General features: G+C 36.3%; 1 protein-coding gene across 12 annotated transcripts in view; it reads left to right on the forward strand.

Annotated features, from left to right (window-relative positions):
* Window positions 1–26,735, forward strand: part of SOX6 (SRY-box transcription factor 6) — a 382,229-nt gene that overhangs the window by 31,975 nt on the left and 323,519 nt on the right. For all 12 annotated transcript variants that reach the window (XM_041129350.1, XM_041129355.1, XM_041129354.1 and 9 more), the window contains exon 2: window positions 20,806–20,876. The gene's annotated coding sequence lies outside the window, so the exon portion shown is untranslated. The remainder of the gene's footprint in view (window positions 1–20,805; window positions 20,877–26,735) is intronic.

Raw genomic sequence — 26,735 nt, forward strand, 5'->3', positions numbered from 1 at the left:
ATAGAAAGATTCCTGTTGACTTAAACAGGCTTTGGAACAAGCCCTTAATTATGAGGTACTCAATCAGGCATGTAATAAGCTTCTTATTGCCTAATTATGTACAATGGTAACTTTAGGCCTATGACCCTTATGTAGGTTGGACCTCTTATCTTCCAAAAGCTCCATGCTACAAACTGATCTACTAGCAACAGCAACGTCCCAGATCCTTTTCCTTAGTTCCTTCCCTTGCCTTAAGGGTCTAACCCTAAGCTGCAGTTCAGCTCTTCTGCCTTGAGTCTGCCAGTGGTCTCATACCTTGTGTTCTCCATTATCCTACTGTAATGAAGAGGACAGGGACCACGCTGTACAGTAAACCTCAAATCTTGTCCATAAAACTGGCAAAGTTCTCGGGACCAGCAGCAGGCTGAGCATTGCCATGCAAAAACCTTGTATGTCTGGATGTGACCTTTGTCAGTGTGCCCGTTTCAACTATACTGGCAAGAACACTTTGGTTTCAGTGAGACTTCATTAGAGAGGAGGCTAAATAATGCAAATGGTGCAGCCTGGAGCTGCATTGTCTTTTGTAAAGAGTCTCCACAGGAACATCATCCAGGGAGGTGAAATGAGCCTCACTTGGTCTTCTCCATCTTCTTCAGACTGCTTGTTGACTGCTTGGTATGTACAAGAAAGCCTCCAAGGGGTACATTGCTATGGAAAGCAAACGTTGTTAAGAAAGACAAATGATTCTTACAGAAGACACTTGACAAACAGAGTTTTACTACAGTTTACCTTGAGCAGTACCTAAAGCATCATTGAGTATTCCTTGGAAATAAGAGAGTGTTAGCACCGGGATGAGCAAATTGAAAAAGACAGCTTATAGGGTGCCTCACACAGCTGTTTAAGTCACCTGGATTTCAGTATTGCTGGTTATTCTTTTGAGATTTCTCTTAAAAAATATTTGCTGTTGAGATAACTTAAGTCATGAACTGGCAGGCATGTCATACTACAAAACCCCCAAATCTGTAGTAGGATATCTTGCACCTGTTTTTCAGTAATGGTGTAGATCTGTGACTTTATATTAGAATTTTCCATAACTGCTGGCAGTAGTGTTCTTAATCACACTGTTAAACAAGTATGAATTTAGAGACAGCTTGGAAGAGGGGAACATATGAAACAATCCTTTCCACAAGTTTTTTGATGGGCATCTATTTGGTTATGTTCTTTCTGTCTGTGAGGTTTGAGGTTAGGGTCAGAAAAAACAGAGAATGCCAGAGATTCGTATTGTACTTTTAACCTCTTTCTTTGCATTTTGTCACTACTTGTCTTATCAAAATCTAATTTAGATTCCGAGTTGCTTAGTTTCTAAGCAATTTGTGGCAGGACTTATGTCTTAAATTTTTAACAGACAAGCCATTTTCACTCTGCCTTGTGTTTGGTTATTCAAGGTCAAGATGCCCAAAAATGCCTCATTTTTAAATGGTGAATGGGCAGGGTTTTCTGACAGTCTGCTATCTAGAAGGTGTCTTGGTACCACTACTGTTTTTTTTTTGAATGCTGCAAAGACCTATGGTTTTTTTTTATCTTTGAAGTACTCAGTACATATTGAAGATAATTAAAGAGGAGAGTGCAGATTGGCATTTTTACTTAGGACAGATAAGCAGCATTAGTTTTTATGCTTTGAAAAAATAATACTGGTATTTGGTTAAAAAACCCAAACCAGTGGTTTTTATATACTAGAAATATTTCTGTCAGCCATTCATCTAACATGTGTTATTCTCTTCCCAGATCTTTTCCCTGTTGTGTCCTTATTGCAGCAATCATCAAAACCATTTGAAGAGTTTAATTTAGACTGAAATGATTCTCCATAGAATAAACAGAATATCTCACCTGTGAAGGATGATTACATTTTCTAAATTTGTTTAAAAAGGAAGGACCTTCATAATTCACAAGTGTTCTACTTGCAATTTTTATGGTGGAGAAATCTTACATACCTTAGGTCTGAAAATAAAGTACTGCTGTATTTGAGTGCTATCAGCAATTTAATCTTTCATATTATTGGCACTGAAAGAGTAAGGATCAATGTTTTGATTTGAGCCATCACCTGGCCATATATTACTATCCTTTTACTGTGAAAATACTTTTTTCTGGTTATTTGAGTACTCATGATGTTAAATAAGGGCATTTCAGATGTCTATAACAAATCATATGTTAAAAGACAGTTGTGGTACAGATATAGGTAAGACTAGACAAACCGAGGGATGCCTTGTGAAAGTATTAGCTTAGAGTTCTGATGCATCTTCCACATGTGCGGGCACTTTTCATCCACTTTTGCATCCAGCTAAGGCTACTGACTTGCTGTTTAAGCTACTCGGTTTTGGTGAGTAGTTCATTCAGGCATGTCACTTGAGCAAGTCTAATTGAATGCATTTAAGGATGGAAAGTCAAATTCTTCACCTGCACACATTCTGACTCTCCCCAGCAGCCACATTGGTACAGATTTGCTTTGCAAATAGGAGTAGGCTTGCCAGGAACTGTGCAAATGAATTTCCATGGCATTTATGGCAAGAACAGAATCAGAGGATGAACTGTGGTACGTCTCAACTGTCTCTTGCAGCCCATACAGAAGTTGTATGGCTTTGCTAGCTACCAAAGCTGTAGGTCCTCAATGCTGGCCTCTAATCAGGGCTGTGGTCCTACCAACCCTGTTATTCCCCCAGACCACCTCAAACTGTGTAGCATACTCAAACAGCTAAATCCATTTATGCAGCAGCATCTGGCCAGTCCAGATTTCCAGTAAGAACAGGGTCTTTCAATAAGATTTCGGTTTCTCTGATTTGTTAAATACCTACCCTATGCTGTCTCCTCTGTAATTAAACAGATATTTAGATATCATATCCCATATATCTGCATCTGCGAAAAGATGTATTTCATATATTTTATGTCTGTCTGAATTTGTGAATTTCCATTCATTTTTTAGAGGGTGAAAACCTTTGCTAAGGGCCTGAAACAGGCCAAATATGCTACTGTTGCTTTTTCTTAGGCCTCTTACATAACCCAGCTGTTTTCTTTAGTGTCAGTTATATTTTTTTCTCTCTTTATAATAGATTATATTTTTCTCTTTTTAAAGCTATGTTAAAATTGCATACTTGAATTAATTTGCTATTGGTTGATTGTTCCTATTACCTAGCCTGCAAGTTCAAGGAATTTGTTCAGTGTATTTCCAGCAGCTCATAAGATATGAAATGTCAACATTTTCAATGCAAAATTAGTTGTGTGTGCTTTTGGTTTTAGAGTTAAGCTTGAGACTCTGTAGAACCAGTTTTCAGCACTGTCTTTAGGAAAATCAGTGTCATCTCAAGACGGAGTCTTACAAAATTAGTGGCTATTTTAACAGCAGATTTACTTTACATATCTTTAAATACCTGCTGCAGTTTGGTACAGTTGTGTGTATTCTTATTTTGGCTTTCTTTTCCTTGAAAGACTTGGCTATCTTTTTCTTTTGCATATTCAGGATTCCCTGTGTCCCTGCTTCTATGCATTGTCTTCTGCCTTTCCACAGGAACAGAGTTCTGTTCTGTATTAAAAACAGTATCCCAAAGTCAAAGGGCAGTTTTGAAATGCAGTAGTCTGGCCAAAAATATATTGGTGGGACAGGATTTCTGTTCATAAAAGGGAGGGACAAAAAAAGGGGGGGGGGGGGGGAAGAGACAGAGCTTATAGATTCCCTTAGGATTTTAAAAGTTGAAGAAAGGTAGACAGTCATGTTCTTGTTTTTCTTGAATACGTCTCAGTTCAGGAGTAGTTTGTGTGTATCTGGCTAGTTGTGAATGTAAATATATGTGTATAAATATGTTGTATAATTTGACATTATATAGTCTGTTAACTAAAATAATACCCCCAAAAGCAGTTGGTCTGTCATAGATGACATAGCTCAGCTTTTATATTCTCTGTTCATCAAAAGAACCGATGAAAATTTCATTCTAACTGACAGCCAAGTAGCTAGAAAAATAAACTAAAGACTGCTGATGCCAGAGCATGAGCAACACAGTAATTCTCTAAGACTAATATGGATGGCTGTAACCTGATCATATATGGATCAGTTGATGATATTTTAGATTACTTTGTCATGTGACTGACTTGCAGGTCTAAATTCCAGGAAAATGTCTACACTGAGTTTAGTGAAAAATAGCATATTTAGTTCAATACAGAGGTTTTGCAGCCAGATGGTGATGGAAGTGCTTCCTAATAAGTATATGGGAAGCTGAGAAACACATATTAGAATAAGCTAAATATATTTTGTTATTGGCGGACTTCAGCTTTTTTTTATTTGAGGTTTAGAAAAGGTGTTATCTTCTCTCATACAGTTTTGTATTATAATTAATTATTAGGCAAGGTGGAACTTCAGATGCATTCAGAATTAAACAGAATGGAATAATTTTTGACCAGACCCTGAAAAAAAATTATCCTTCTGGGTTATACTGTTAAGGATTTATTTCCTTATCCTTTCCTTCCTTTTTCCCCTTTGCTCCTTCCCTGTTCCTTGCCATTAAATGGCAGGATAGTTTTAATTGTTTAAAGGAGAGGGGATTGTGGACACTTCTGGAGTGTCAGCTTCTGTACCTAAGCCTTGCTGGCTTACTGAGCTTTTCCAGTTCACTGATGCAAGTGCAAGCATTGAATGGTTCATATACAGCTCTAATTCCAACTTATTTGGCAGTTATTCCTTGAATGGCCTAATTTTACATATGACTAGGTTTTAATTCTTAAATCACAACATAAACTGTGTGTATTATATTACTATAAAAGTATGTTAATACATAGGATATGATTAACTCGAAGGGTGAGTTCTCTTTTTCCTGGTACACCAGTGTGCAACCACCGTGGCTTCTGTGGGAACTCCTAGTTTGCAGCTGAAGGCAGAATTCATCCTGAAGCAAAAAAAAAGTGATGCAGATTTTTAGGATGTGGCAAGAATAACATCACAAGATATATAACTATAGCAAGGCATAACAAGAAAATTATGTTTCTGTGAAAAGCAGACTGCAGTTATTTCTGGGCTGATCCTGGTTTCTGATTCACAGTCGTGAAGGCCAAAATGTATAGAAATGCATTTATTTGTGCATGGGGAGGACTTGGGAAATCTCTGCTGGGTCCTGTTCCCATTTGGGTAGGTAAGAATAGGGCCAGACAATATATCTTGCTCCGTTTATATCCACCAGCTTCTCCTCACTTTCATTAGAGCACAACTGTAAGAAACAACCATGCGCTGGGCTCATGACTAGCTCATATGCTTTGCAAAAACTGTCTGTTTTTCAGAGCTGGCAACTCAGTCTTAACGTGCTTGAGGAATTTAGGTCTCCTACTATCTCATGTCATTGCTTGTACAGAATTTGCATCAAAAATATGCCAGAATGTATCACTTTTATAAATGGTGAACTGCTAGTTTTATTAGAAAAAGTAAAGCAAGGACCTATCATCTATGGATTTTTTTTAAAGTGAGATGGAGATGTTAGGATGTCTCTTTTTTTTTTTTAATGTAGACATTAGACCTAATTACTTTGTCTCATAGCAAATGAGAGTCCAGTGTTTCTGTGAAGTTAATATGTAACAAAACTGAAGTGAATCTGCTCCATTGTGTTTGGCCTTTTCTAGATGCTGTGCAATTTAAACCAAAATATTAATTCCACTGGCCTGAAAGCACCAACATCTTTCCCTGTGAAAGTTTTTCTGATGTTATAGCAGTTGCTCAGGATTCTAAGGCATAAGTTGAATGATCTCCCTCTTAACTGTTATGCATTTTGATTTGATTGTTCCTTTTGGGGATGGCATATTATCATCACATTGTGTTTGTTACATGTTACAGTGATGACAGTAGTTGAAATAACAGAGACACCCCATAACGCTTTTGTAAGGTGGCAGTAATTTGATTATCCTTCCTGCAAGTAAATACTTTTCTTCTTTTCACTTGTTTGTAGAGACTTAAGAAAGTCATGCTGATGCTCAAAAAATACGAGAATATGACTTGATAGCAATTTGCTACTTGTTACAATATTGTTAGCCATGATAAAATTAAAGGGAAAAAAACCTGCGGGAAATAAATAAACCATATTTGTTTTTTAAATCTCTGATGTTAGGAAATCTGCTCTAAGATGCTGTATAAAAATAAGGATGTAATGTGCAGTTTGTTTTTGCCAACAGAGGAGACATATACTCTTTGGAGTGTCACCCAATGAGAATGACACTCTGTGTAGTCAAATGTTTATTTACTTGCTCATATATTACATTTTGTCTGTCTGACGGCTTGTCTAGTAAGGATGAACACAATTGTGATTCCTCAGATTGCCATATGCACACATAGATCTCTTCACCAAATTGACTGTTTCTAATTTCTCACTTTCATTAGTTCCACTGCCTTTTACTATTGTGCAGATATATTTTTGTGTGATTACATATTTTCTCCATCTCTTCTTTGCATCTTACTATTATAATTTCATTAAATTTGTTTCTTCAGAATGTTGTTTTGTTGGGGGGACTAACCTTGAAAAGTTACTTGTAATAATAGCTTGTTTAATTTCCATCCAAATTTCTTACATAACATTCTTACTAATTTTTTGGTAAAATTTTGTTCAGTTCTCCATGTCTACAATTATCTAATCTGTTATTCTTTTACTGTATCAGTCCAATTTATATCTATGAAAATTTTGATGGGTGCAAATCCATGTTCTCATAGGATCATTTTGATTTGAAAACCTGTGTTTTCTGGTTTATATATTATTGTGGTACTTCAAAAGTTTCTGTGCCATATGGAGTGCAGCAGCTTATTTGTTTGCTGTGAAACTTGTAGTTGTCATTTGAGATATATTTTCTATGCTGCGCTATTTTTAAAACTATTTGCCTGTTGGTTTTTTCATATGTTTTCACTAATTTCAGAGCAGCTGACCCATTTTGAAACCAACCAGACTAATGCTATGTTCAATAAGTAGAAGTCTTTGAGAGAAGCATTTTTTCCCACCTAGGGTAATATATAAAGTAAATTCCTTAGAGTATATGTTCCAATAGGTTTGCATCATTTTGTGTCCTTGAATATGGTATGCTTGGAGGTGAGAGACGTTAAATCTAGACCTATCCTCAGAATTCCCAAGAGTAACTGAAATGTCTCGATTTGAGAATTATTGGTCATCACTTCAGTTGAGCTCTCTGATTTTTTTTCATGCTATCCATACTGTCCTGAGAAAGCTGAGAATAACATCATTACTGCATAGAAATCTTCACCTTTTGCCTCAAATTTGACTGGCAGAAATGAGAAAAATAAGTGAATTAAAGGCAATCTGCAAGAGAGACTTATTAATGCTCTTGGAAGTATGTTTGATGTTCTCATCATGTTTTCTTTTATGTAGATCTTGAAAACTAAGAGCCAAAAAGAAGTCTAGTATCATTCAAAAGTATTCCAGAGTAGTCTGTATTCCTGTCTTCTCCCTTTGTTTTTCAGACTTTCCTACATTTAGAGCTGTGCTCGTATTATTAGTGTATGTGCAGGCACTGAATAAAATATGGTGGGAGAGTCTGATGCGAAATATTCTTGATATTGTTCTTCAGAGTATCATTGTGAAATGGCTTTGGTTCCTTTTACTTCTAATTGTTTAATTTCTGGTGGATCATTTGTTTGATTTCAAAGCCAGACTTCTTAAAAGAAACTGAGCCTCAAACTAGAGGCAATTCACTTTACCCCTAATCTGTTAGATAATGCCCTGAATCATCAACATATAGAGGAAACACAGAGTAACAAAACTGGTAAAGAGGTGTTTTGTATGTGAAGGTGAGGACATTAGCTGAAGATGCAGACGTTCCTTCTTTCTATTCTGGTAGGACTTTCTAGGATAGAAGTCAGATTCTGGTGTGTTGAAATTTTCTTTTGAGGCCGTGCTTTGGCAAGATGCTGTCTTGTTGCTTATAAAATGACTAAAGTGTCTACCAAATGCAAGTGCCAAGTCAAAATATGTTCTGTATTTTGGTAATTGTGCAGAAAGAACACCAGATGGTTCTGATGGTGAAGCACTTAGGGTAGGATCACCAAGTTTTAATGGATGGCAAACTCCAAAGGCTTAATTGCCAACCTCTCTAGCAGCATACTTTTTATCAGAGTGGACAAGTTATTTTCAGATACAGAAAAGAAAGAACCATATATTTCTTTGCATGTAGCTGAATAAAACCCACTTAGCTTCTCTGTAGGAGTATCTGAAACTCACAATACTTGGGCCTAATATAAAGGGTGCCAAATTATGTTTCCAAAATGGAAAAACTAAATTATGAACAAGAGTGGTTTTGTTTGAGTAGCTTGATATTTTCCCAGCGTGCTCAGTTTTCACAGTGTGTGTTAATGTATAATTCTCCTACAATATGAATATATCCTACATTTTGGGTTCAGATGTATAACGATGATATTTATTTTCCACACCTAGTCTGAGATGGGTCAAGAGTGGTCTGTTCTTTTGGAAGATTTTCCCATTGGAGGAATTTGGACAGGCCACATTTAGAGAGTAGAGAAACTAAAAAATTAAATAGCAGGTCACACAGCACATTTTATAACTCCCCTAATGTTGCTTGATTTCATAAAGTAAGTCCATACAAGTTTGAAGTGTTGACCGATTTGCTTCTGCAATGTTAAAATTTGACTTTTAATTTTAATACCTTCCAGCCAGCCCTAATAACAGCATAGCAGTAGTTTGTGTGCTGTAATCACAGAGGACTTCGTACATATTTGAATGAAGTGTTCTGCATATGATTTTTTTTCTTGCATTTGTATGATACGTTTGCTAAATCCTAGTGATGTTAGAGAACCTAGCGATGTTAGTATTTGCTTCCAGTTTTTACACAAGAATAGTATTACCCTTGTCTGAAACTCTAGTTGTTATTGTCATTGAAATAATTGAAAGTTTCACCATTGACTGTGGTGTGATTATAGGGTCAGCTTGTTGAAATACATCTTGGGTGAGGCATAGTTGAGATAATGAGGCCGAGTATAGCCATCACGTATATCATGCAAGTTCTTTGGCTTCTGTAGGATCGGACAGGTGCAACTGTGAAATGCTGTTAAATTTGAGTTTCATAAAATGTGAGAACCCTGCTTCTTATGTTGCCATATAACAGTGAACAAAACTAGAAGGGCCTAATTGGTTGTTTTTAGACCCTCTTACTGTGTCTGCAGGAGCCAGGTTTTAAAGATTGTTGGGACTTGCTGTAGAGCACAGCTGCTTCTCCAGGTAGGGAGAGATATCAAGAAGAGTATCATATATGATTGATGGGAGACTCTCTTGTTGGCATTGAGCCACTTTGTAAATTTTTTTAGGTAATTATGTCTTAATTTTTGTACATGCGCTTAAGCAACTTGGGATTTTAAAATCGGAGTCAGCATGCTTACAGAGAGGATTCATCTCAGAGTAATGTATTTTTTTATACTTATAACTTTTAAAATGTTTTAATAGTGTTTTTACTGATTTTTGCAAAGCTCTACATGGCTTAGACTGGGATTCTGCTGTCTCTGATCTTATTGAGTGGAATCTTATTTGCTGATTTTCAAGGAGGTGACTTGCTATTAAGGTGTTGCTTAATTGCACAAATGACCCCAGTACAGGATGTTGGTAGTAGAAATGTGTGTTGCTTGATCTTCCTCCTAGATCCTCAAATTATGGTTTAAAAGTTCCACCAACTTTATGTTGGCACTCAGTACAGGGGAAAATATCATCCAACTGTTGTATTTTTAAATATTTATTGTCTTGTAAGGTACTTTAAAATTTCATCTTGAAACATTATATAGGTGCACAATATATTCTTGTGGTGATTACTAATAGTAGTGTCTGACTTTGCAGTGAATTATCAGCTATTGATAATTCAGCCAAGTTCTGAAAATTTCTGAGAGGTTTATTACCTCACTGGGGTGACAGAATAAACAGCAAAATCCTAGATCCATTAAAATCGTCATTGTTCTGCGATGCATCAAGTACAGCCAGGTTTTAACCCTGTGCTCCAAAAATAGCCATGCCTTCCTGTGAACTCAGGGGAGTCCCTAGGGTTTGATATTTTTCTTTGAGGGACCATATTTATTCACACTGAACAGTGTGTTTGCTGATGTTTTCAGAATGCATGTCCTCTTAGAACTCTACACTTGTAAGACCCTTTATGGCAATTTACACTGCACTGAGAACAACAGGACCTTGAACATAGCTGTGACCTGCAGTGTCACCCTAATGCCCTTGGTTGGAAAGAAAGCAGATTAAGTTATTTGGAAGCAAGGAGTAGTTAGCAATAAAATAACTGAAATTATAAACGTGATCATTGGAAGTATAACATTTTACAGTTTCTTAAATGAAGAAAGAGAAGAATAAGGATTAAAAACTTTGTCAAGTGGGAAAGATCTATGAATATCATTTTGGTTCTTGAGAGTGGCATTGGCTAAGATTTTAAACATTTTATTTTTCCTTGATTTCCCAGAAAGTTTTCTTATGTTTACTTATACATAAGTAATTAACTTTGCACTGCATTCCAGAGGGTGCATATGCCACAAAAAAAGGGCAGGGTCACCTGGAAAAAGAGAAATTTCTAGCTCAAAGCAGCAAAGTATCTCTAGTTAAGTAAAATAGAGGAATCGGAAAATTTTACAAAAAAAAAAAAAAAAAAAAGAAAAAAGCCTACATACTTTATAGTTGCCAGGGAGTAGTTATAACTTGTGCTCTAATGATTTCTGATGGATGTTGCTGTAATGTTCACTCTGGTGTTCGTTAAAAAGAAAATGGAGAAAACACCACCCTAAAATTCCACAGCAATAGCTGCTTCATTTAGCACAAGAAACATATCTGAAGCACTTCCTAAAGAACTTTCTTTTAAAAAGAAATTTAAGTTATTCCTTGTATATTTTCCTTTCCTCCTTCATTTTCTTTTGTTTAGTTAAACCAATGATAAGATCTTGTAATGAAACATGTCAGGCTGATGAGTTAATTTGGTGAAACTTTTAGGTTTGTTATCCAGATTAATGCCAACTTTTTGAGTGTGTGATTTTTTAATTTTGTTTTGTTTTAAGATCAGTATTCCATTTACATTTTTGAAATATCATATGCAAAGCACCTAGTAGCCACCCCTCTAGCCATCAGCTTTTCATTGCTGCCTGTCAGTATCATGCTGAGGGCAGGTGCAGATAGCCTGAGGCTCATAGATGTTGAGCAATACTAGTAAATGCCCGGAGATACGGTTTTATACGACTACCTAAAGAGGCTAGGAATCATTTTCAGCATGCAAAAACCAGAACCCTTCCCCCAAACCTGCCTTCAAGTTTGTAGCTTAGGACGGTGTGTCCAAAAGTGCAGGGCACCTCTGGCTCCAAGATCCACAGTTTACTAATATGTGATCTCTATACACAGTACAAAAACCAGACTGTGAACATAAGACTGATCTTTATGGACTGATAGAAGGTAGTGCTTTAGCATTTTAACCTGCTTGACTGCTAGTACCCATGACTAGACTTAACATAAATTGGAGTTAGGGGTCGGTGTATCATTTATTTGATGGGCAGTATTGCCTGCAAGGATTTCTATCTATGGTGAACATATTTCAGTTCTGGTTTCAAAATATCTTGCAGAGGTCAATGTTGCAGAAAAAATAGGAAATCAAAATCTTTAGATGATAGGCAACAAGAACAAGTATTGTTCAAAATCACAAACAAGATTTTGACAGAGATGTCATAGGTGAAAATCAGAAGAAACTAGGGCTTCACCTGGTTGTCTCCAAAGCTTGAATTCTTATCAAACTGATAGCTTCACCATTGAAGGCAAATTTCTGTTTCAAGGTGTACTTTTTCCTTAATTAAACATAATTTTTTGCTTGCTTTTTTGACTAATGAAGTAGTCATGCTTTAGGAGAGACTGAAAGGAGGCTGAGAGGTTTTTGTTTTGAGGGCTTGGTGAGGTAATGCAGTTCATATTTTTTATGTGATTTATTTGTCCAGCAGGTGAGAGTTAATTATCTTCAGGACTGATTATTGCAGATAATCACAAATAGAATGGTCCTTTGGGCAGAATACAAAGCCATATCCTTGCTGGTAGCACTTTGTGCCACACACTTGGGGAACTGTTTTCTGACAGAGGATATGTATGTAAGATGGGATTCTGATTGACTGAATCGATCCTTGAAGAAAGAAGTTTTATTTACTTATGATTCTTCTAAAGTGAAACTAAAATGAGAGTACCTGGACCTTCTTTTCTCTGGTTATAGTGTCAGGAGAAATGAATTTCAAAAACTGGAGCTGAGAGAGGAAGTTAGTATAAGAGGACTTTTTAAAAAAAAAAAAAAAAAAAAAAAAAGAAAGAAAAGATTTAAGCTATAATTATTATGTTTCAGGGTTTCCGGAAAAAAACCCAAGATATGTAGTAAGGAGATTTTGTCCCTCAGGGAATCCAGAGAAGTAGACCTGAAGGCAGACATTCTTAAGGCTTTCTAATTGATTTTTATGTCCTACTTAACTAGCTTTGAAAATCTGAGCTTCATAATATGGAATATTACTCTCCAATACAGAACCCCAATATTTTGTCTGGATTAACACTAGTTTCAATGGGAGCAAATGGCACACTTATATTGTAATATTACAAAATAGATTTGTCGAAAAAAAAAGTGGATTTGTGTACAGCTGACTTAGCTCCTGGTCATTTGGCTCACAGCCTGCTTACATTAAATTCTGAAGGTAAGGGTACATTGTTGCATTTTTCTTTTTCTTCTTCTTTTTTTTTTTTTTTTAATCAAATCCACCAATCTCTTTTTTTTTTTTATTGTGTAGTGCACTGCAGTTGTGACAGGTTGAATCTCCAATTTTCAGGGAATTTTCAAATCCAAGTGCTGTATGGTATTTATGCTGGAATTTTAATTATGGTAAAGTGTTCCCATGCACTAGTATTATTGTTGATATCTCTAAAATATCAGGGAGACATTTCAGCTATCTTACCATTTGTAGCTGTTGGAAATAATGGTAAAACTGGGCTTTCACAATTACCACTTCCCCCACCTCCCCCATATATATCTCTTTGCTTGAGGGCTTTAGTTTCTGGTTTAAGAGGTTCCTTGTTACTGTTCCAAGCTTTGCCTATGCATATGTAGGTGTTACGCTATCAAAAATTGTACCAAGGAGTTTGCATCTGGTAAATGTAGCACAAGTACAATTTAGTAGGTGTTCAAATCAAAATTCAGTGAAAGAACCTGATGAAGACGTGTCCCAAATCCTTTCTGTGGTCTGTGTGCAACAGCTTCAGACTTTGAGCAGTAATGTGTGATGACTCAAAGCGTCCTATGTTATTTAACTGTTCCCAACTCTACATAATTCTTGATGCTTTGTCTAGCAAGGAAAATACAGTAATGGAATTTGTTTTTTTTTCCTTTCCAAAAAGACTGTTTGTTTGTTCAGAGGAGGTCAGCAAGTGTAGATAAAATATAAAAACATATAGAGATAATATATAAAAAAATTGGGGATAAAATGAATATGTACCTGTAAATATAGATAGTTGATTTGAATCACAAATCAATGCAATTCCATTTTGTTCTGTAATTGAATTTCAGTTTAGTCAATCCAGAACTCACAAAGTTCATTAAAGAGACTTAACTGCATGCTAAATTACAGTTTGAATAACATTTTATATGTTTTATACTGTCCTTTTTGGTCATATGACTGAGCTGAAAGAACGTACCCTCTTTTAAACAAAGTAAGCCGATTCTTCAGTAAAATTACTTTAAACATTGGTCTGAATATGGAAAAGCAGGGAACCTGACACGTTATGTATTCAAAAGATAAAGGGAGCCAAAACCTACTAAGAGTATTGTTAATTTTAATACAATTTGCTAAGAAAAAATACATCAATGTGGTAGGCTAACAGCTCCTGGTATGTGTGTTCTTCTTGCATAACGAAATTATTACATAATAATAATAATATTAATATATAATAAACAAAAACTTTGTTGTTATTTTGTGTTAAAGTTGTATCCAGAGAACCCTTGTGAGATTGTATTACAGTAGCATCCTGAGACCCCGTTATGGTTGCAAGTTCCTGTACACATGTAGGAAGACATTAAAAAGCTATCATTCCAAAGTACAGTTGAGGCACAGAGAGAAGAGAAAAAAATTGCCAAATATTATAATGCAGATCAATGCCAGAGCTTCTATATTGGTCTTTGTGTGGTTGCCTTCCACGGTTGCGTGACAAATGTGACTCTCTGAAGAGTGACCCTGGATGCCATTTCCAAGCCGTGTCCTCTGCACATCTCTGCTTCTCTAGGTGTAGAAAGTAACTTTTCAAGTGCAGTTTGTATTTGCTGTAAAACTCTCTCTGTATTTGATCTATCCTTCTAACAGTACCACATATTGGAAGGTTTTCTGGTATTTGGAACACCAGTCATGCTTCCTGGGGCTTGTGTGGCTGTAACTTTTCGTTCTGGGCTTGATTTGCCTTGCAGTGCCTTCAGTGCATGGATCTGTATATGTAAACGCTACAGAAACATACTCGTTTTGAAAGCTTTCTCTGTTTTCTCTAATTCAATCGTATTGATTAGGAATGATCCACCCTGTGGCTATTAAAATGGCATGTAGCTCACAAGAAGTTCCGAAGTATTTTTTGTGTCATAGCTACATCATGTGAGTGGCAGTGGGCTGGTGCAGGAACTGCTGGGAAACCTGAGTCCCTTGATGTGGGAGCAGGGAGCCAGCAGTGCTTACCAGCCTGCCCTGGGCCACTGAGGAGGCTTTTGCTGTCTCTAACCCATGAGTTATAACTGGAATTCCTCCTCTCCCTTCAGCCTTCCAAGCAGCGTGGTGTATGTCTTGTGGTTCTTATTTGCTTGAAAGTATGAGCACAGAGCTTATCAGATCTGGAATGCTAGCCCCCTTCCTTTTATATGAAAGAATAAACACATATTTAGGTATTTCTTTCATCTGCACAGTGAATTAGATGGTTTTGGTGTTTTCAGGTATAATTTTAGTGGCAGGTGTAATAATACATTTAAATTAGTTGTTGTACATGTGCAGGACTTTTTTCATCAAAATCCTTTTTAGTCTTAACCTGATGCTATGCTACGAAGTGATACAGCGGAAAGACCTTAATTTTGTATTCTGTGCTCACGTTCTGTAGTGATTGGATGCTTTATAGATATGCAGGCACGCAGCAGAGAAACCTTCACGAGCTGCCTGTTGAAGATATAATGCAATTTTGCAAATGCCTGTGCCTTTACAGAAGAGATCATAAGGAGCTCTTATAGTCCGTTATATAATACAATGCTGCCAGATAAGGTGCCACTGCTGAGTGATAACCTTTTGGGAGAGACAGGGAACAACTCTCTTATGACCCACGCTGTGGGGTTTGGCAAAAGTGGTGATGCTTCTGGGGTTCCTTTTTTTAAGAGGTAGTTTACAGAAACACCATCTATTGTATGTGTATGTCGACATGCTTTTTGTAGGCAGATGTGAGGTTGCTCTAAACTGGAAGTCATGTAGTTTACGTAAGCGCTAACCATAGCTAAACTGGATTAGAGTGGGTTTGTGGCCAGTCATCTCCGAGTGTGGGCAGAGTGAGCTCACATCTCCCTGCAAAACTCTGTGGAGATGTATCCTATTTTAAGTATTTTTTTTGAGCCTCGTCTCTGTAATAACAACATCACAGCTTCTGGTATGTAGAATTGTAAAGCATCACCGTTACAGAAGGAAGAAATAGTAGCTCCTTTCTGTGAATAAGGAACTAAGAAGCACAAAGAAACACTTTTGCTGAAGGTTGAGCAGAAAATCTATAGCAAAGGCAGCAACTGAGTACAAACTTTGGAGACCAATTTTTACATTGCATGTACTGTGCTGTTCTTACCTCACTGTGATGCAACATGTGTTTTAAAATGACCACTGGCGTAACAGGTGGTATGCTCTGATTCCTCCTTTGATAGATCATTTGGCTGCAATCTCTGCTACAGGGTACAAAAGTCCAAATGAGGATCATTTCAGAGGGACTATTCTAAAATAAAAAGCAATAGGGAAACAGCATTGTGGTTGTTTTGGTTTGGCTGGGTTTTTTTGTTATTGTTGTTTGGTTTTTTGTTTTTTGCTAATGCATGGAACCAAGGAGAGTAAACAAGCCAGCAAAGGCAGTAAAATACAATGCCGGGCCATTGAAGAGAAGTGACACAAAGGGAAGATAACAGGAATTTCCTCATCTCCCTTGTAGAAAGTCTCATCTATAGTGGTTAATTATTGTGTTTACTTTCCTGTTTCAAAATGATCACGTATAAAGAGTTTTCTGTGTGTAAGTAAAACATTTTTTATTGAATCATCTTGAAACTGTGCCCTTTACCTGAATTAAGTAATAGTTTTAGAATTCCAACTCAAAGGATCTCATCATAATCAGCCTACTGCCTCCTTCATTTTTGTGATTGTGGCTAGGGGCTTGCAGGTCATTAATGTTTTAATTGTGAAATTTTGCACATTTCAGGGTGTGAAATTGCTATGTGATTCAGGCCCTAAATGTATAGTTTCATTTCTGTATTATTCCTTTTTCTCATTTCACATCATGCTATAATTCTGAAAATAGTTTTTTAACAGCTGTTGAATGGTACATATTTTAGTCCCAGCAGCCCACAATGATAGGCCACATTCTCAAATGATATAACATGATGCCATGTTTTTTACTAAATAACTGCTTCCATTTTTTACTTGCAGGCTTCCTTCGTGCTCACTGATGACTGTGCACAGAAAATACAGACTACCTGTAGAGGCTCTATCTTAGAAGGATGAGAATATTTTATTTAAAGATTTTATAAAATGAGTAACTTATTTTCTTCTTTCCAAAAGTGGTGAAACTTTTTATGTTCTGAAAACTAAAATCTCTTGGAATTATTAGAGCTGATGATGTTTGGGTGAAGAGAGGACTATTTTATAAGTGACTTTTGGCTATTTATGGAATTTTGTTTGGTTCATAACACTTAGGGCATATAAGATCCTGCAGTCATTTAGTGATGTGCATAATCTGTTTTGTGTCCAGCATTCTCTTGGTGTCAATATGTGTTTGCAAGACAAGCAAAAGCTTAGCTTTTTGAAAAGTGAGTTATTTTGAAAGATTCTGTGAAATTGTTGGATGACTGTACATGATTCTTAGTCAAGTCAATGAGAGATGGTTAACTTTATTAACACTTCTTTTAAGACAGGCCTGTGACTTTCTGGTGTTTGCAGACATGACCTTCGTCTTATTTCATGTTACCTGACATTAGGATGCCTTTTCCTGTTTGAAAAAAACAACCCCAAACAAACAAACAAACAGTCAAAACCATGAAAACTGCTATGATGTTTGCTTTTGAGCGAACCTTTTCATTTAAAATGTAACCTTTTTATGGTTTTCTAAAATGGAATTTTTGAGGCAAACAAGATGATAATCAACCTTTGCTATTTTCATTGAAAGCGGGTTGCCTGAACCCTTAGGTCCTTTTGTAAATTCCTGTCTTTGTGGTTCATTGTTTTCATGATGTTGACAGTTTGTGTTGTTTGTATTTTTTTTTATTCTGCTTTCCAAGACTTGGGAGTCCATGGTGTGTCACCTCTGGGTGTTTTCAACAGCAAGTATCACAGAAGTATAGCCGGTAATTTCATACAGATCTGCTGTATTGCATCTGCTTTTGCCTCAGTTCCCCTGCCTTGCAGCCGTGCTACAGCTTGTAGGTTGAAATGCTGATTAGTACCAGAGCACTGGAGGCACTTGGTACACAGATTTAGGTCTTTGCACTGTGTTTTTCCTCTGCTGTCAAAAGTTTTGGCATTTTAACAGTGGTAGAACAGAAAGTCAGCTATAGTACAGGAAAAAGGGAATGTAACCTTTTTCGTTTGCTTCATGCTATGCGCCGATTTAAGTATGAAGCTTCTTTTGGCAAAGGTACCTGAAATCAGAGCATAAGTTGCTCTTACTGCTTTATTTTTCGCCTTTCATAGTGGGGCTGGGAGACCCAGTCTTTGATATGGGTGCTAGCAACTTTCCAAACAAGCATCTGAAATACCTGCAGACATTGCAGGTATTGAGAACATTTTGAGAGCATTTCAACTGCAAAATATCTGAGTGAAGTTTCTGGTGGGACTTGTACCAGTTAAATCAACAGAATACTTGGAGTTCAACTCGAGACATCTGAAACGAAAGTATAAATGGTTTAAGCTAATAGAATAAGAGCCAGACTTCTGAAAGGGTTAGGTCTTTCTTCTCAAAATCAGTGGGAGCTGGCCTTCCAAACACCTTTAAAAACATGATGCAAGTCTTTTATTGATAAAAGAGACAGGTATAAAAACCTACATGGAACATCTACTGACCTGTATAGTATTAGTCCTTGGTCTATTTTATTTAAGTAATAAATTTATATTTAATTATACAATTTGTCTAGGATACACCTGATAGAAATTTTGTATTAAACTTTACGATGTTAGTGTTTGATGGACAGAGGGTTTTCTACATGGGTAAGAAAACAGTTTTCGGTTTAAGAAAAATTACCTGGAAAGCTAAAAAGAACTAAAGTAATGTGAGGCTATAGAATATAGGACTACAAGTGTAAAAGAGAAAAAAAAAATAGTTACCAACTACTTCATCTAATTAGGTCACGAGGTTTACTTTTGTTTTGTGTGTGTGTGTGTGTGTGTGTTAGTTATATCGTCTATCTTTTGAGCAAGGAACTGTGCAAGGTAAAATGAGTCAAGGCAGTAAGAAACAGGTATCATTTTCTTCCATGTAAACCCCAGGTACCTCATACTTGAATTCCCACTGTGAATAACTATTTCTGGTCAAATAGATTGTTTTCAGCATTTTACTTACACTCTGGTCCTGTTAGTAGACTACTGCTATTACTGAACACTTACTTGATTGCACTTTTTAATTAAATATACTAAGGGAATGTGGTTGAAGGAAAAGCCAGTTTTGTATTACATACTAAATACAACAGACTAGCTCAGATGAGTCTGTTTTGAATAGACTGAGCTGTTTGGGGTTGGGTTTTTTGTTTTTGTTTTTTCCACCCTGACCAGCTACGTAATGGATAAGCCTGCAGCTGATTCCCAGTTCTGAGATGTGATCTGAGCAACAAGCCTTCGTTTGCTCAGAATCACTGGGTATGGTTAGCCCTGTTCTGCCTTCTCCCTCACTTGCACTGTTGCTATAAGAATCAAGGCTTCACATACATATTATTCCACAGGATTTTTTACCAAACTGAACTTTTTTCCTGATAGATTAACAGAGTGCTAAAGCTAAATTTAAAATTTTGTATATTTAACCTTTCCCCTTAATTGCTTGCCCAGAATAAAGGTTTGGTGCTTTGTTCCTAAATTCTCTACATGAGGTGGTGTGCATTAAAGTGTATTTATACTCTTTCAGATTAATTAACTGTGACCTTATGAACCACTGTCCTTGTTTAATTGGTGGCTCCAAAGCACACTAATGGCATAAATCAGCTGATAATGAGATTCAGACTTGCTTTTAAAATACATAATAACACTGCATTGATATAGGAAATGAGATTTGTTGACTCTCTGTTGGTATTACAGGAGAGAAGACACAATTAAATGTGTACTTTTGGGTTGGGGGAGGGCTTGGTTGGAATGAATAATATGCACTTCAGGGTGGGTGTATGAAATAAGGAGGATATTCTACATCAAGATAAGTTTGGTAATCTCTCCTTGTCTCTAGGCAATGTGCAGTACTGGCTGGTGCACTTTAGGATACAGAAATGTTGTGGGAAGGTGTTTCTTAAAGATTACTGCAGGCTAACAAAAATGATGATTTCATCTTAAATATAGTTACATGTTTTTAAACTGAGCTTACACCCACTGTTTTATGAACTGCAAATTAATCAGATAGCTCCCAGAGAACAAAAAGGTTTTGACCTAAACTAGTTGCCCAGGCTTCATTACTATTTTCAGTTTAATGTTACCCATATCCATCCTCACATTTTGGAAAGAAAACAAGGGCTGTACAACAAAGTTTCTTTGTTTTCATAAGAACTAAAAATGTGCTGTACGTAGACCAAACAATAAAAATAAACTACTGAACTACCTTCTAATGCATGGGGGTTCTGGAGAGAGGAAACCATGGATATTTAGAGGCATAAAGTGAGTCATTGTGCTAGTTAAAGAATTTTATAAGGCGAGCTCTGTGGGTTTGAGTTGCATCTGTTACCTTTCCAACTAGAACTGAGGGGTATGCAGGAAAAAGAATGTTGGATTTAATCATGCCTTATAGTGAAAGCATTGTACTTAGGCTAAGCTTCTAACTGGGATCTAGACCGTAGGAGAACAAAATTGTTAGTCTTTTTTTCTGTATGAATTTTGCCTTAGATGGGTTCCAGTTAAACACACCTAAACAATATTATTTTACACCAGTTAAGCTGCAAAATGCTGTTAACAAAATACTTTAAAAAAGTAATGAATGTTCTGTAACACTTGAAAACAAAAAAAACAAGGAAAAAACCCAACAAGAAACCCCAACCAGCCAAAAAAGCCCTCACAGCTATTTTCCTTATTAAAAGATAACCATGCTTGCATTTATGACAGTTCTTAGAAGCTGTAATGGACTGAGTTGCTATGGTGTGAGATGCAGAACAATGAAATAATTGTTTCTCTTGGTATTGGCTTCCTGGAAACAAATTCTGTGTAAATTACATGGCTGAAATAGTGACAACAGTCTTCTGTTCTATTTAGTTCATAGTTAAAAATCGTAACTATTCTATAATAATAGAAAAGTAACATTTATCAGTCTGGACTTTCTTTTGTTTCAACTTTTTTTCCTTTTACGTTTTCAGGTCAGTTTCATGAATTCAAAAGCAACTTACCAGTGATTTCTGGGAGCTGGGGCTGATTTTCTCGTGTATTTGTAAGTACTTATTAATTAGTTTTCCTGTTATGTGCATCTTTCTAATACTCTTTTTAACGTGAAGATTGGAAGCTATTTTAAAATGTTGCTGTCATGCCACAGTTTTAGATTGTTCTTTTATTAAGAGATGTACCTAACTACTTAGAAACTTTTTGTAGGTTTTTTGCTAGCAACTTATGTTTCAGTTATTCAGAGAGTCTACAGATGCTTGAATTAACAGTGAATATTCCTGTCAGTTCAAGCTTTCTTTTGGTTTTCATAATAGTAACGAGAGAACAGTGTTGCTTAATGTAACACGTCAGTTGTGACACTTGCTAATGATAGCAGTCCATCTTGCTGTTGTGATGAAAATTATTTCTAGAAATGAATTGGGGCTGTGCTTCAAGACTGACAGGACTTTTAGGGGAGATGCTACATAGGTTTATTGAGGAAACATTAGGATGGCCAGTATCTGCTGAACTGGGAGTGTACTTTCATATACGCTAGAGAAAGCTGACCTTTATGTTTGCAGCAAAATGACTGAGTCTGTAGTCATTTAGGCCATGGCCCAAGAATATGCTTCAGTGTATGCCCAAGTTCAAATAAAGCAAATAGGACTAGGCTTATGCATAAATGCTTTGAGAAAGGGAAAGTTAGAGGAGGGGATCTGGGAGGAAGATAGTTATTTACGCAACAAATAGAAAGCATTCAGAATTGCTGTTTTGGATAGTCTTCAGCTTTAGTCAAGTATAATAAGGAAAATCTAATGGGACTTAGACTTGGCATGATATAAATTATTGCAATACCTCTTGTATGATGTAGTATAAATGAAACCAATCTATGCAACTTGTTGTCTTAAGTCACAAATATAGTTTATGAATAAATATTTATTCAATCAATCATTTGTGGAAAAAGATGTTCACGAAACTACATCATCAGGGAAAAATACGGCTGGTTCTCTTCTCAATATGGAAATGTGTTCAATTTGTACTAACCCTTCCACTTTACAAATGTTCATTTTCATATATGGTTTTGCTATTATATTTGCAGTTTCCTTCATTTACAGGTCAGCATCTTTTTAATGAGCATTGTCAGTCGTATTTAAAGAAAATATTGTTATTAAATAAAATAAACAATTCAGAAAAAGTATTACCATTGAAAAATAGTTCTGAGAAGGCAATGTAAAGTGATTACTGAATTGAGAGTGAGGAATTTGTTGTAGCTCTTCCTGGCTTTGCCACTGCATGGTTTTTTTCAAGCAATCAGTTAGGCTTTCTTTGCCTCATTTTTCTCATCTATAAATGAAAATAGTAATATATCAGTCAATACAAACTGTACCTCTTTATACCTCAATATGGAGTATCCTTTCCAATCAAAGCAATGGAATAAATACAATGGTATATTCATGGTGAACTTCTTTGTGTGTACCAGGCTAATTGGGTGAAAACCTCTAAGTATTGTTTATTTCATGTTTGTGTAGTATTACGAACATATAAAGGGCATTAGTAATTATATTGGGAACTCCTGATCTGAGTCTTGCTTTTGTTGGTTGACAACGACAAAAAACTGTGGTAAACAAATTTGACATTAAAAAGTACTTTGAAAACAATGTTTGAGTTTAGGTCAATCAAGTAAGTACTTAAACTTTAATGAGAAGTATGGACTGTTGTTATCACACAACTGTACACTGGCTTTTGCAGAAAAAGTTGTTAGTGCAGTTGCGACAGCTTATAGTATTGTGACCATGAGAGCTGGAACATCATTCAGCAGCCTTACCAATGAAGCCAAGTAAATGACTATACAAAATGACTGTACACAATGAACCACAATCTAGTATTTTATAGGTATTCTCTGCAACTCAGAGTTCAATCACATTGACATGAATATCTGGAGAAGCTAACACTATGGCTGACTGTTCTTGTTCTCTGATTAAAGGACTTATTTTAGTACTTAGCTCTATATATCTAGGAACGTATGCAAACATTAAGTTCACGTAAACTGAAAACAAAATGTAGGATGTACAACTGATTGATTCAGCCCGGTGTTTCGTCATATACTGAAAACAGGATTGAAGTATACATCCTATAGTAATACAGGTTTAGATCTTCTTAAATCATCTCTACTGTACCTCTCCGAACTTGCACGTATTCTGTAGGTAGTATACATTAGTTCAGCAGATACAGACTCTTACCATTCAGTAACAGTAATATGTACAGTGTCATAAATTTTCACTGTGCTCTGTAGACTAACAGCATGGGTTGTTACCTCAAGTATCTTTCAATTTAAAGGCTTGATTTCTGTAAATACTTATTCATGTGAGATGTCCATGGAAGCTGATGAAATCAGGATCAGAACCTGAGGCTAAACAAATAGGCACTAAGCAAATGATACCATATAAGATGGGAGCTTTGGGGGGTTGGTGTGGAAGACAAAAAGTTTGCATATATAAGGACTTTTGAGAAGATTCAATTCTAAGCAGCATTTAAAAAATGCTAATGAGAAGTGTATACCTTTTTCATGTTATGCTATAATATTTGGGCATGTTTTTATAGCGTATTTGTTTGATCTATACTCCAAAGGGAAGGAGTGTAGATCAGTGCTAGGAAGATTGATCTTTGAAACTGTGCATATTTTTTATATGGGAATACAGCAAGATCAGCTAAATACTGCTATGGTTCTATACCAAAGCTATTTCAACCAGGGGCTATAATAACTTTTTCCTCAAATTTTTGAAAGTTTTGTCATAGATGCATTCTGCTGTAACATGTAATTACTTGGATCATCCAGTTCAGACAACTTTGGGGTTTTTTTTTTTGTCATATTTGGCTAGTTTTGTTCAGGAGAAAACAGGATTGATGATTCATACAAAAGTAAATTTCATGGAAAATGTGACATTTGTGCTTTTGTGTTATGCCCACAGAGTAATTGTCCTAACTAAAGGTTACTTTTTTCAAGAATGTGGTCTTAACATGGTTTAATTTATTTAATTGTTCTTCTCAAGTAGGTTTGTCCAGTAGTAAACTGCAATAGTTATTTAAAGTTACAGACGGCAAAATAAATGTCCTCTAATAACACAGCATTTAAAACAAATTTTGCTTGTACAGCAGCAATTAGAATTACCTTTTTAATAGCAGTTCAGTTTCTGTGTAAACATTTTATTGTGATTTGACTACAAAGTGAAAACACTGACAGAGGGGAAAAAAAACCACCCTGAAATGAATGATGTTGAAGCTCATGAAACTTCAGTGTCTTGCAAGACCAGGTCTTTGGTGAAAAGCCTGTATTGAAAATATGGTGAAAATAATATAATTGGATTTGAGACTAAAATCAAATTGCTTTAAAAACAAACAGCAGCAATTTTTTTCAAAGAAGGTTTAAAAACAAAGATAGAAACACTTAGGGGACACACACATGCACACACATTATAACACAACAAAACTGAGATTGTGAGTAGGTAAACTTTATCTTTTCGAACACTTATTCCAATCCGCACATCATTAGGGAGTATGCTTTGCCTCAAACTCAATATTTAATATTTTTTCCACAATCTTATTTTTAAGGCAGTTTTTATACTTCTTTTGGTTTAATTTGGAATCCTTCTATTTAAAACTTAGAGAGTGTGTTTGTTTACACCATGGAGCATCTGACCAACTAGATTCGTGCTTTGTATTTGTACCAGCTTATTTAAAAGGAGAAAACTATTAAACTCTGAATATTTACATGATAAAGAAGGCACAGCTTATTTGGAGCAAGTGAAGACATGTGGCTTTGGCACTATTTACCTTTATGGGTTTAACTGATATCATCTGATGTTCTACAGTTAATTTATTTGGGAAAATATAGTATCTATAGCTTCTAGAAAAGTGATACACTGAACTCCATTCTTAAATAGTTGATCTCCTTTTTCTCTTTGTAAGATATAATTGCTCATCAGCATTTTGGTCAAGGGGGTGTTTATCAGCTTACCACTTACCTCTTTCTATAAAGAGCTGATTCTTTCAAAATTCCTATTAAGAAAGAAAAGTGATGCCTTACTAGAAGCTCTGTTTGCTGCAACATCCCTACTTTTTTGGCATGTGTGTACTGGAGGTGTCAGAGGTCTTTATCCTCTTCTGCCTACTTTCCTGCTAGCATTTGTGACATACCAATGTAAAATGATGTGGCTGCACCATGAAGTAGCCCCTCAGCAATTCAAAGCTCTATTTTCCTGGGATTATTTTATAAATGGTGAATTTAAAATCTCCTTCTACTGGAACACTGTCTTACTGTCTTTATGCAATGCTTGCACTACAGTAGCACACAAATTTTCTAATAAGAAACAAAGTTCCAGTATGTAACATGAGGTATAAATACATATAAAAGCAAGGCACCTGCCTTGAAGAGTTTTCTTGTCTGAGAAAGCTTCTGTAAATACACATATTTTAGATGTACTTAAGAGAGAGTCAGTTGAGTAGAAACAAAATGGAAGTGGGAAAGGGCATTTCTTTACACTTGAGTAATACCTGGTGTGTCGATGCCCAAGCACGTTTGCCAGTGTGGGTCTAGCTGAAGGATGGTTGCATACATCCAGAGCTTTGTAGTTGCACCTGAAGAGAGGAAGGTGTGGAAAAAAGACTGAAGGAGAGAGAAAGGTGGCTGGGACATTCATCTGCTGAGAACAGGAGAGAAGTCCAATTAAAACTATGAAAAGTTCTGTTTGTTTTTTAGTACCTGAAGTTCTCTCTTCCCACCCAGTGCTTCTTGCTGGGATGTCTGATGGACTCCCCTGTGTGAATTTTTTCTGAAGCTGCATGGCTGTGGGAGGTCACCTAGGGACTTGTGGTTCTAACAGAAGGAGTGTCTGTTGGGTGATGCTGGCACGGAAGCGTGTTTCTGTCTGAGTTCCCGTTTACCTTCTGAGTGCAGCAGATATTATTTTGGCTGCTCCTCTATTGACCGTACAGACTGTTTCTTAGTAGCAAGTAAATACATGAATAGATATACAGATTGCTCATATTGTGGAAGCAATATGCATTGTATTCATTTCAGCCAGTTTTTCTTATAATAAGCGAATAGTGCACTTAAACTACTTCTAGGATTTTGATACTTAACATAGCACGGAAATCTTCTTCATTTCTTTATCAAGAATGAAATGTATGCCACAAGAGAAAATATACAAAATAACAGTTTTCATTCACATAAACCCAAAGGGTTTCTTGCTATTAGGCTCTTGAGCACTTACTAAAACGAGGACGCCACTGAGGGTGAGAGCAGCTCAACCAGCTTCTGTCACACTGCACAAAGACAGAGGCCACGTACGTGATCTTTGCTTACTTTTTGATGAAGTTGGACCATTTAGTGAAGCTGCTGCTAGAAATGCTTTTTCAAAGGATTGTCATGCTCTGAATATAAGCGAGGACCTTCTTGCTCTGCTGCGGCTCCATATGTGTGCTGGATGAGATCCGTGTAATGCACTAGATCCATCTGCTGTCTAAAAAATTCTTTGCAGAAGTACTAAGCAATAAAATGGAAATCCTCGTCCAAACAATTCTATATGCTATTGAAGTTGCACGCAATGCTTGGGAGAGAGGAATCTGTTAGAAAATATTTGTGCTAAGAAGCTGAATTAAGAACGTGGAAGCAAAGTATTCGTACAAGTCCATACCTGGACAGAGTTCTATAGGTTTTCTGCAAGTGATTGGCATTTGCAGAGCCAAAATATTTTTAGAAGAAATCGTTGTTCATCACAAAACCAAAGCCTCAGGTCACTTAATAACTACAATGCAGGATCTTAGAGAAGCTGTAAAGAGAATTTTCTTTAAGCCATGCTGCAAGTAGTGGATTATAGACAGTATTTCTCATTCTATGTAAATTACACAAAGGATTTCTTATTCTATAGAA

Source organism: Aquila chrysaetos, chromosome 16, assembly GCF_900496995.4.
Source record: "Aquila chrysaetos chrysaetos chromosome 16, bAquChr1.4, whole genome shotgun sequence".
NCBI classification, from domain to species: domain Eukaryota; kingdom Metazoa; phylum Chordata; class Aves; order Accipitriformes; family Accipitridae; genus Aquila; species Aquila chrysaetos.